The sequence below is a fragment of the Melanotaenia boesemani genome, chromosome 14, assembly GCF_017639745.1.
Source record: "Melanotaenia boesemani isolate fMelBoe1 chromosome 14, fMelBoe1.pri, whole genome shotgun sequence".
In the NCBI taxonomy this organism is placed as follows: domain Eukaryota; kingdom Metazoa; phylum Chordata; class Actinopteri; order Atheriniformes; family Melanotaeniidae; genus Melanotaenia; species Melanotaenia boesemani.
In genome coordinates this window covers 12,031,261-12,043,727 of record NC_055695.1, presented here as the reverse complement: position 1 = coordinate 12,043,727, position 12,467 = coordinate 12,031,261, and positions in this window count along the sequence as shown.

Here is a 12,467-nt window from a genome sequence, read left to right as displayed (position 1 = left end):
CTAGGCCCTGGGAGTCTAAGCAAAGGTGTCACTCACACCTCTTAGGGCCCCAAACCAACCCCCCTTTGATTACTCTTCAACTGCAGTTAAAAATCCTTGACCTCCATCCCAACATAGCCCATGCTGACTGATAAAGAAACTTCACTTACGGATTATGGGGCATTAGAGAGAGAGGACATGTGTCCTTGAAAGCACAATTAGACAAGAATGAAGAAAACGTAAGCAATAATGAATGACGATGAAAGACAAAAAGACAGATTCTGAGATAAAGCATGTGTGTGAAAATTATTAGTAGAATTTAGATACCTCTATCGTACTAAGTCGGATTTCCTCATAGATAAAGCGCTACAACAGACTGATAGCTGTCCAGTGCTCCTTCGTTGTGAGTTTTGATTGTGTTTACACTCTCATACAATCTATCTGTCATCAGTTTTTTAAACAAGATTTCCTAACAGTGCATGGTGACATACTGAGGTTTACACATTATCCCAGCTTTATTTCCCATCAAGAACAAATTTGCACATTCCCACGTGCACAAATTGATTTCACAATTCAGTGAAGTTTTGATACTTAAGAGATACTTTGTTGGACTAAAGCAAGCGTATACAGTATACATGTTGTGTGTTATATATATATATATATATATATATATATATGCATTTGATAAGAGTATAAAAGTATTATGAATGGATTCAGGCAGCTGTTGTTGGAGTCACTACTTGGGAGAAAAACACTTCCAGAAAAATGCTTTTCATAGGGCTTTGATTCTAATCTTGGTTTAAGTTGCTCATAAGAGGCTTCTTATCAGTTAAACAAATTTCAGTAAATCCTATAGATCAGTTTTATTCAGTCATACAGTGAAAAAGCTGTGTAAATAACTGCAAACGTAGTTTGTAATAAGTACGTAGCTATGACCATCTAAACCGTAGTAAAATTTCTAATAAAAAAATCACTGAACTTTTCCTACTGTGACCAGTTTTAACAGGCGAAACAGTCCATATTTGGAAGAAACCCACATCAGTCTCAAGTCACAAACTAAAATCATCTTGAAACAGATAAAACACTAAATTTTCAAAGCAGTTTATTTTTTACTGTCTGCCGGTTGAAGTAATTGATTGGCTTTAGGTATAAAAATAACTTGGTTGAGGTAAGATTAACACCAGAAGGCTAGAAGCAGACCGTCTCACAGCTTCTACGTCAGGAGAGAAATCTCCCTTTTCTAGTTTAATGTGTGAATCCAGCCTAATTTGCAAAATGCACAAATACAAAAATATAAACCGAAAAATCTCCATGGGAATACATCACGGGACCAGAAAGAACCGGTGACAGATGTGGCAAAACTGTTTCATCTTTCTTCAAGACAATGTTACCACACACCTGGCAGACTAATAGAAACAGCTTCTGCACTTAGAAACGTGTAAATATTTAACTGCCCTAAAAAAAAGGTTTCATTCAGCACAATATGTTACTTTTGATTTTCTGAAATCAAGTCTGCACTGAAGAAAATGCAAATGAAAAAGAACCTACTTTGCAGCTTTGATTGGTTGAGCACCAGAATGAAGAATTCTTCAGTTGGAGAAGGGAAAAAATAACGATTTCAAGGTTTTCTTTATTAAACTGAATTGCAGGTTTCATTACACATGACAGACTGAGTACATCTACTGATGCTCTCATGACTATTAGCTTTCAGTTGCATGTGATGAATATGAGGATAAAGAAAGCATTTTGAAAACTTTATTATCATTGTTACTATTATTTATTTCAGACTTATTAGATAAATTTAATCTCAGTAACAGTCAGTATGCTACAACAGCTGTGCAAATACACTTAAACGCTAGCAGCTTAGCTCATCTCTTTATCAGATACATTGAGGGGCAATTGTGTTCATCGTGAGTATCTGTACAGGAGATACCAAAAAAACACATTGCATAACAACCCACTTTTTAACTGTCGACCAATTGCTTTCCAAGCTTGAAAACTAAAGTATGTTAATGCCTTTACATGAATGCGTCTGTATGGTGCAGCTGCAGGAACGTCTGGAGATATTCAGCTCATTGGCCAATAAACATGAAAGCATAAGTGTACTCTGATCATGACAACTGAGATCCCAACCTTTGCTCGCTTGTCACATCCGTTTCTCTCACATGTTTCCTGCCACTTTCCACTGTATACTTTCTCACTGAAAAGAGCTGCCATTTAAGTAACCTTAAGGAAAAATATTTCAAACAGATGGATCAGCACATGAAGTGATAGAAAATTACTTGACAAAGGTAAAATTAAGGTGAACAGGACGAGCATAAGGAGTAAAGTTAATGGGTTAATGGTGGGTATATATATATATATATATATATATATATATATATGGCTAATTTTACCTGAACATGTACTCAGAGATGTGTAGTTAATCATTATTCCTTACATTTTCACATATACACACTCAGAAGACCCTGTCCCTTAGGAAGTAGGAATACAATATGTTACTGACAGGTTTAAGGGCTTCATGATTCAGGTCTACGTTTCCAATGACAGGAAACATATTTTCATCCCTCCCATTTCCTCTGGTTCTAGTGACAATCTCATCACCATTATAATGAAGTTATAAAGACATTAACTTGATAGTTAATATCAAGCAATAAAGCAGACTGACTATTATACAGCGGGGATAATATTACCATCCACATGTTTCAGTGTAACCAATGCAAAGATAAGGCTATTAACCTCAATATAGGAGGTTCAACACACTTGTAGAAAATATCTGAACTGTAAACACAAAAAATGAAGTGCTAACTTTCAGAATAAACACCATCGTTGTCTATCTGAAGAATATCCAGATATTAGTTTGGAATTCAAGTGGTTATGACTGTTATCAAGATGAAAGATTGGATCATTAAATGCAGCAGCAGTGATAAAAGGACTAAATTGGAGCATGGCCCATGTTTAAATAATAGTTTCATCAATAGACAAGTTTATGGCAACAAAGTCCAGGAGTGATGGCTGTAAATGACCCACAACACTGCTTATTTTCATACATCACAAAGTCTGACAAAATCTTGCAGAATATTTATTCAGCTTTTGCATTTGTGGACCGTTTGCTAACCATGCCATTGAGTCTTTCCTAAAGAAATATGCGGATACTCTTGTATGTTGTTGTAAATGTTGTTCTGTGGCAACATGAACTATAATCCTGAAAGATTAACCCAGTATCGACAAACCTTCTATCAAGGAAATATGAAAAGTGTCCAAAGCTTTAATGTGCACCACCATAGAGCGAATACCTGCTATCTCCTCTGGCCCTTTATCTGACATCAGCACATACAACATCAATATTTGTTGAAATTTGAACTACAGAGCTTTGATATTCAAACTTCCACAGGTTGTTTTTCAAAAACAAAATTGATTCCATTTTTTTCTTTTTCTTTTTTTTTTTACTTGATGCTGTGTAATCTTTTTTTGCTTTATTTATTTTATTTTTTATTACTTTTTTTCTGTAACTCCATTGCCAAAGCCCTCTAGCTTCCAGATTCTGATATGCATCATCAGACCTTTGTGGAAATAAACTATAAAATAAACTGGTACTGTAAACCTATGGGAAATTATTTTCATTTGCATACATAAGTTTTAAACAATTTATTTGTATAATGGTGCAGAAAACAAATATTTGGCCAACAGCAAAAGTTCAACTCAATACTTTTGTAATATAAACTCAGTTGGCAATGACAGAGGTCACACGTTTCCTGTAGTTGTTGACCAGGTTTGCACACACTGTAGCTGGTATTTTGGCCCATTCTTCCATGCAGATCTTCTCTAGGGCTGTGATGTTTTGGGGCTGTCACTGGGCAACATGGACTTTGAACTCCGTCCACAGATTTTCTATTGGGTTGAGGTTTGGAGATTGGCTAGGCCACTCTACGACCTTGAAATGCTTCTTATAGAGCCACTCCTTAGTTCCCCAGGCAATGTGTCTGGGATCATTGTCATGCTGTAAGACCCAGCCACATTTTATCTTCAATGCTCTCATTGATGAAAGGATGTTTTTGCCCAAAATTTCACAATACATGGCCCCATTCATCCTGTCCTCGATACAGACCAGTCGTTTTGTCCTCTTTGCAGAAAAGCAGCCCCAAAGCATAATGTTTCCACCCCCATGTTTCACAGTGGGTATGGTGTTCTTGGGATGCAACTCAGCATTCTTCCCCCTCCAAACACAGATGTGGAGTTTATACCAAAAAGTTCTATTTTGGTCTCATCTGGCCACATGACCTTCTCCCAATCCTCTTCTGGATCATCCAGATGGTCACTGGCAAACTTTAGACAGGCGTAGACATGTGCTGGCATAAGCAGGGGGACCCTTCAGGCGTTGGACCCAGCTCTCTTCAGGTCATTGACCAGATAGAAGGGTTAGTAACAGGTCTTAAAGAAGTAACAGGTCAGTGGCTGCCAACTGTATATATGTGTGTGTGTGTGTGTGTGTGTGTGTATCCCACGATATGAATCAACGAATCCCATTTTGTGACAGTTTATATCTTTGTGACTGCACTGTGTTGCAGTGCATTTCATAAATTGAATTAACATGTGCTCTTATGCAGCTCCAGTGGGACTACTTTCTTTTCAAATCTTTGTCATCTTTGAACTGCTTTTAGATACATTTGGAGGTCATGTATGCATTACTCCTCAGAGCCAATCTTTCAAATGACAAGTTTTAACTAACAAAAATCTTACTTTGAATAAGGAGCACATGCCTGGAGTGGAATCTTAACTTTCATACCTTATAAAACCTCACTGAAGCTACAGCTTGCTTCAGTATGGGTGAGCTGGGTTTTTTTCATTGAGTTTCTCATAATGATGAAACCAGGGAGCTTTTAGTGTCATATCAATCAAAGTCCTGGGTAATGAGGCTGAGAAAATGTTTAACAGTTTACATCTGGACAAAATTTAAGCTCAAATAGCTGGCTGATCAATTTTGAGAAATTTACAACGTGCTGATGTATGTATAGGCTATGTATGACAGGATGACAGAGGTTCACTTTTAATTAATGATTTATGACAATGTGTGATTAAATATAAGTGTAAGAAATGCACATTGAACCAAACAATTTCCCTCCAAAACCACAAGGTTTTTTGTTTGTTTTATCAGTTACCTGTTTTACATATAACTCATACTCTGTGTCCTGTCCAAGTTTTTTTTGGTTGTGTGCGCATGAATTACACACAGAAAAATGCACAAAATAATCTAACAGGGAGGAATATGGTTGTCTATTAACATGGTTTGCTGTCCATTCATTTCTCCCACACTGGAACGAAAACATGGTCCAGAACCGAGGCTGAGTGACCCACAAACAACCCCATTTTCCTGGTCTGTTTGCTGGGGTGAGGCTAGGGCACTGAAAATAGGACTGGGGGGATTAGGGTCCATCCCCAGATGTATAACACAGTGACCTATCAGTCTGACACCATACAAACCTGCCATGTTGTCAGGATGTTGATGTTTCAGATACTGCACAGGTAGAAGCAGTGTGCCCATAGGCTGGAACCCTCATTAATGATGGTATGGAAAGCCTCTGGATCAGACTGAGGAAGTTGTAATCATAACTGCATGGAGTCAACTTGTGAGCTCCATGTTAAAAGGTTCAGTAAAGGATCACACTACAGGATAATCTGACAGTTTGCAAGCAGAGCTAGATTTTTTTTAGGGGTAATATTTTAAAGAAAATATTTGATTTTCTTTCTATCAGAGTCAGACTGAAGAACCTTATTTTTATACAAAATTTTGAGTCTCTCGGCTAAACCGCACATAGATAAGAAATGGAAATATAACAGACACACATAAATAAGTAAAAAATAAAGATTAAAAAGATATAAGAACATTTCTATATTTGTAGAAAATAAAAAAGAATTCACAGCAGACATACATATTTACAGGGAGGCTAAAGTGCATCCTAGTGCAAGGATGGAGGTCTGTGTGTGTGTCTGAGAAGGTGTGAATGTTATGTTATTAAAAAGATGAACACTAATGTGGGATATTATACTGAGAAAGTGAGTCTCAATTAGTTTTGCACATCAACACATCCCAGATAAGTAAACTTTATCCTCTGCTTCTGGTTCAGTCATAATTTGACCAATCAGAAAAAAACAACTGGTTATTGTTAATAAATCAAGTCATGTTTTGACAGAGAATTTTTAATTTTCTCTGAATGTTTCATGGCTTCTTAATTTTTGGGAATAAACAATGAAAGATCCCATTTAAAAGTATATTCATAACCTTGTCTCATTTTTCTCGACAGAGAAGCAGGCTGCATGGGGAGTGTCAGTGCACAGACATTTTTTACTTCTCTCTGGAGATGATCCACTGGGTTCACATCCAGACTCTAGCTGGTTCACTTCAGGATTTTCATAGAATTTTCCCTGAGGTAACTCCTGGACTTTCTTGGCTTTGTTTGTTTCTCTCATTAAAATATAAAACTCTATCCCAGTTGGATTTTTTTTGTACTCTGGAAAATTTTTAATCTTCTTCTTTATTTTTCTGCATCCTTTTTTCTGTCCTTCAAGCCAGTTCTTCCTCATCAATTGGCCTGATTCTACTCATGATATTAATAAGATGATGGAGATCCAGTTTTTTCCACACACATCATGGGGATTTCCAAATAGTTCATTTTATGTTTCATTAAATTGAAAGATTTTGTTCCTCCTGGTCATTCAGACAAACACTCATAGGGCTGTTTGGCCACTACTTCCAAAACTGTTCCAAAAGTTGTCCTCCCATCTCCTCATAAAACTGTAGATCTCAGTTGTGATGACAATTGGATTACTGCTTAGATGATGTTTCCAAATTTATTTTCATTTAAAAAGATGGAAGCTGCATTGTTTCCAGGCTGTTAAAAGACAGAAGCAATGTGAGCCTTAAGTCCTTTGGATGCATGGATAATGTGCTCAACCTGCCTCTGACATTAATCATTAGCTGAGAGATTTTATATTGTCAGTTGCGAACCTTTCCAAATGACTCCAGTCAAGCTGTAAAAACAAGGCAGAGGATTTATGCAGATGTGATATGTAGAAAACATCTACAAAAAGCTAAAGGGGGAAAAAAGAGGGAAAGGTTAGCATTCTTTGGATACGAGTGAAGAATAACAAAATGTGAGAAACGTAAAGAATCTGAAGGCATTATAAATACACTGCAGCTCTGTTCCTGAGTTTGTTTTATTTGTCTTCAGTTAAATGAAGACTGAAACAATAGTTTTTGGAGCCAAGCAGGAAAGATTAAATGTCTGTACTCAGCTTTTAAACAGCTAAGTTAAGAAAAAAACAACCAAGCCAGAAATCTGGGAGTTGTCATGGACTCAGACCTGAATTTTTGCAGTTATACTAGGACAGTTGTGAAGTAAACCTATTTTCATTTAAAGAACATATTGAGGATTAAAGGCCTGATGACTCAGCAGGATTTAGAAAAACCTGTCCATGCATTTATCTTTAGTAGAGTGAACTACTGTAATGCTGTCCTCACAGGTCTCCTTAAAAAGTCCATCAGACAGCTGCAGTTAGTCCAGAACGCTGCTGCTCGAGTCCTCACTAAAATCAAAAAGTGGATCATATACTGTAACTCCAGTCCTCAGATCTTTAAACTGGCTTCCCGTTTGTCAAAGAACTGACTTCAAAATCCTGCTGTTAGTTAGAAAGCACTGAATGGTTTAGGACCAAAATACATTTAGGATCTTCTGGTTCTTTATGAACCAACCAGATCCCTCAGGTCGTCAGGGTCAAATCTACTTTCTGTTCCCAGAGTCAGAACTAAACATGGAGAGGCAGCGTTTAGCTTTTATGCTCCTCACATGTGGAACAAACTCCCAGAAAACTGCAGGTCTGATGAAACTCTCAGCAGCTTTAAATCAGAGTTAAAACATTTCTATTTGCTGCCTTTTCTCAAAACAGCTGTTAAATTCCTCACACTGGAACTTTATTTCCTGCATGTTATCTATTTTATTTTAGCTGTTTTCCTTCTGTTTTTATTTAATTTCTTTTATTTCTTTTAAAGTTTGTTTTTAATGCCCTTCTTATTGTTTCCTGCACCTCGCTGTGCTTTGAATGTTTTATATAAAACACTTTGAATGGTCTTGTACATGAAACGTGTTATACAAATAAACTTGCCTTACCCATTATCAGGTGCTAAGTATGCAGTTTTTGTTACATGACTATTATTGTTTCAATCTAATCCAGTTTATTTATATTGCACAAACTTTAACAACTTTGTCAGAGCACTTTGTAAAACAAAAAACAAAAAAAAGTCCAATTGAGTAGTTCAATTCAATAAAAATTGAATATAATTTAATATAATTAAATCCAAATTCAGTTAAATTAAGTTCAATCTTTAAAAATTGCATCTGTTCCACTGGAATGAGGGTATCAAGGAAATTGTGGAAAGGGAGTGGTACCAAATCCAGCCAACAAGTCCCTGGAATATTAAAGGTATTTTTGAGGAAGTTAAATAATACCCTGAGACTGCTGTGCTGAAAAGAAAGATTTTATGCAAGTGTGCACTAGGAATATGGTAGCTAACGCCTCAGAGGCACAGTTTCACAATGTTTTACACCGGGAAATGATGTAAGATGATGAGCTGACATGATATAGTGGACCATGGAGAATTGTAGGTGATAGTTTAAGAAAGCAGAGAAAGCAAGAGAAAGAGATGGATGAGCTGTTGTTCGTTGTCCACAGTGTCCACAGGACTTGAGCCAGATTCAGGAAGAGGTACGGCTGCTGGAGGCTGATATGTGTGTAAAGGAAGTGGAGGGAGCGCAGGGGCAGGAATCACCCTACAGGCAGGAAAAGGCCTGTGGAGGTGATGGTGGGGGTGGAAGTGGAGGGTCTCAGCTCCTGCCTGATAGCTTGTTCAACAAAAGCAGACAAACACACACATGCAGACATAAACTTAGACATAGTCACACTGCTCTGGAGGCCATAGGTTCTTGTTCCCATCAGCTAGAGGGAGGAGGGACCCAGCAGGGCTGAGCTGGATGGTTGCTGGTGCCAAAACATGTGTGCAACTGAAGTTGCTAAGGAAGTTTGTCTAAGTTAATTCAATTACATGTAATAATATTGTTGTGGTGGCACCAAATGCAGATTATGCCTGCATAGGAAATCCATTTCTTGCAGCAGACTTTGTTTTTCAAGCAACAAAAAAGATCCAAGAAAATCATTTGTTGTATTGGCCTTGATGTTTAGTTTCAAAACAGAAAGCAGGATTCATAATAACATGTTTCCATCTCTGCTGCGTTTATCCAACAGACAGTAAGAAATTGTGGGTTTTTATTCAACCAATGCAGATGGGCTTGAATGCAGTCTTTAAAAAGCTAACAGTGCTTTGCTAAGTTGATCTTAATGTTGGTTGGTTAAAATGTTAACTTGATGCTCCCGATCATTATCTGCTTTGTTTTCTTAATGAGGCCGTTAAGTTTCTCTACAGGTGTAGCATCTGTTTGGTTGTTGCAGTTGCCTTTTGTCTGTTTCATTTTTCTCCTTCTCACTCTCTCCTTTTCTCTTCTCCTCTCTGCTCCCCCTCCCCTTGTTTCCCCTCATCAGGTCCACCATTAAAATGTAACTAAGCAATATCCAAAATAAAGAACAATAATCAAGTATCAAGGGGAACCATATTTCCCCCATTAAGCTCTTATTGGCAAAGCAAATTTGTGGAGCACAAAAAGGCAACTAGAACATATTTCTGCTATCATAATAATGCACAAGACATGTTTTTTTTTTGTTTGTTTGTTTTTGTTTTTTTTTTTTAAAGGGGGGAAAGAAAGTTAGCTCGAACTAAAAATAAATAAATAAATGTCTCAGCAGTTAAAACCTTGAAGAGAAAGAAAAGCATGAATAAAGACGTCTGAGACCAATGGTAACAAAGTATTATGCTTCTAAAACAGAGACACTGATTCCTGAAGTCCTCCTCTATAGTAAAACAGTGTTACATAAAGTTGTTTTTCAAGAAATCTAAACAGATTAAAATGAAACAGGTACAAGACTGCAATCTGCAGTGATTAATACTCCACTTGTTGGCATAACAGCTTTTTTCTTGATTTCTTTTAACTTCAATCCAACATATATGTGTAAAAATGGGTACTTGAGATTTTACAAACACCAATAACTAAATTTGCATGTTAGCTGAAGGCACCCCTATCCACTATTTGGATACCTACAGAGCGAGTTATACAAAACTCCCCTGGAGACAAAACCAGAAAAAAAAAGTAGTAAATGTTTATTGCTGTATAGTAAATAGTCTCTCAGTACTCTCAGATTTCACATTAATAGATCTAGAGCGATTCTAAGGCATTAGAACATGCAGATGAAGCTTATCAAAAGTGTGGTGACTTTTATCCAAATTTTCCAAAGTTAGGGGGTCTAACCACAAAGTAAGTGTTTTTGAGCTACCAGGGAGATTTTCTCCGTAACTTATTAGTCAAAATACGGGTATATATTGTTTTTTTTACTGTTGCACATTCAAACAATTATGCCATCCAAAGCAAACAGTAAAGTCAGAGCAACAGATTGCCACATCATTTTGGAAAAGCCACTTTCTTCAAGGAGGAAGAATTTAGGTAAGTAACATGGGCCTGAATTCTTAAATAAAAACTTCAGGGTATCCAGTTTTATGTTTTACATATAGATAATGTTTTAAGAAGCAGTATTTATTCACCTGGAAGAAAATAAAATAAATACCCATTCAACCATCAAAGAGAGAAACTGAAAGATCAACACGAATAGTATCCATTTCTCTGTGTGTATATTACACTTTCAAGAGGTGGCAGGAGATCAAGTCAAACAAACTCTGTACTTTGCATGTTGGTGCCAGTAACTGAGGTATGTAATGTTACACCACTGAGCACATAAAGTCATGAAACTCTTTTATTAGGTTAAATTAGATGAAAATTAAACAATCTCTGAAGTGAAAATGGGTCATCAAAGCAGCATTTAGTGCAAAATGGCCTATGTAGGCCCCTTTGAATATTAAATTAGGCCTCTAACAATACATTAAGTGTAAGAGTGAATATGAGAATAGAGTTTGAATAACAATGCTGCAGTTTTATTTGTAGATCTACAGATTTAAAGCAGACATGTCGAAAGCCCCTCTCACATTATCATGTTCCAGATGGAAGCCACAACTGGACTCTTAAAATGTGAAAAATGGGAAACTATCATCTTGTAAAATTTACACTTAGATCTTTCTCAGCATGTAAATTTGTGTGAGAAAAGAAAATACAACAACAGACAGTCCCTGCAGCCAACCGCCTGAGTGCTTCAGATAGTCTCCTCTGTATCCCTAATGGTCAGTCACAGATTTGTTTGTCACATAGCTTTTCCTCCTCAAGTGCAACTGTCCATTGTTATGTTCAGCCTGGCACGTGTTGTTATTTCCCCTCTCTTAAAGGACCTTGCAAGATTTTCCCATCTTCCCCAAAGAAATGGCTGTGACCCAGCGCTTCACTTATTAGACAAAGAGTAAACGTCCCATGATAGCAAATGATAGCAAAAGTGGGGAAAGTCCCCCAACCTGCTTCTAAAATCCTGTACAAAGTCTAAGAGGAGTTCCACTGTTCCCATTAGGAACCTACCAGGTTTATGACAATGTGCATTAGATACACTAACAACAGTCTCAGTAGACTTGAAACTGAAATTGACAGATTTGGCTTTGCTTGAATCCCCATTGAACCAAAAAGGCAAAAATTTCATTCTCAATACATTGAGATTTTATGTATGTTGAAAATAACACTGCACTGCACCACTACACACACACACACACACACACACACACATACAAAATATGCACCCTCAGTTATTGAACAGTTATATTGTTAGTTATGTATTTTCTTTCAAATTTAAGGTGACAACTATAAATGTTTGTATTATTATAATTACTGTTGTTCCTTACAATGTAAATACACACTTTTTAAAAAATATCTCTAAATTAGTCATTTGTCAGAGTGTCTCAGAAAAATAGTTTAACAAAACCATTAAAATCCAACTTGGAGTAAATAATATCCAAGGATAACTTGAGTAAAGGTGCCATCTCTGCACTCTACTAAATTGCACACTACTACTTTACCTAAAGTATGTAAAACAGAAAAGGGTGTTAATGGATATGTATGTCTTGCACGCTAAAAGAGTTTTACTCTGGAAAAGGACTGAAAACCCAAGTGTAACACAGTGGCTCAGGCAAATGTTAATATGTTTCCCTTCAGAAAATGAACTTGTATACTAAAATGAAAACAAGAAGAGTGTGAAAGGGTCTGGGGGCCATTTACAGCTTCTGTGAAATGAATGGACCTGTCAGTGGATGAAGAGGAGGGAGGAGAACCTTGTTTTGTAAACCCTGACTTTTGTTAAATAAGAGCTCATCTTAGTGGAAATATGGACATTTACTTAGTCAAACCATAACCTCGCTGAATTTGATGTGAATTGTGGGAGATAATCTTTGTCTGAGA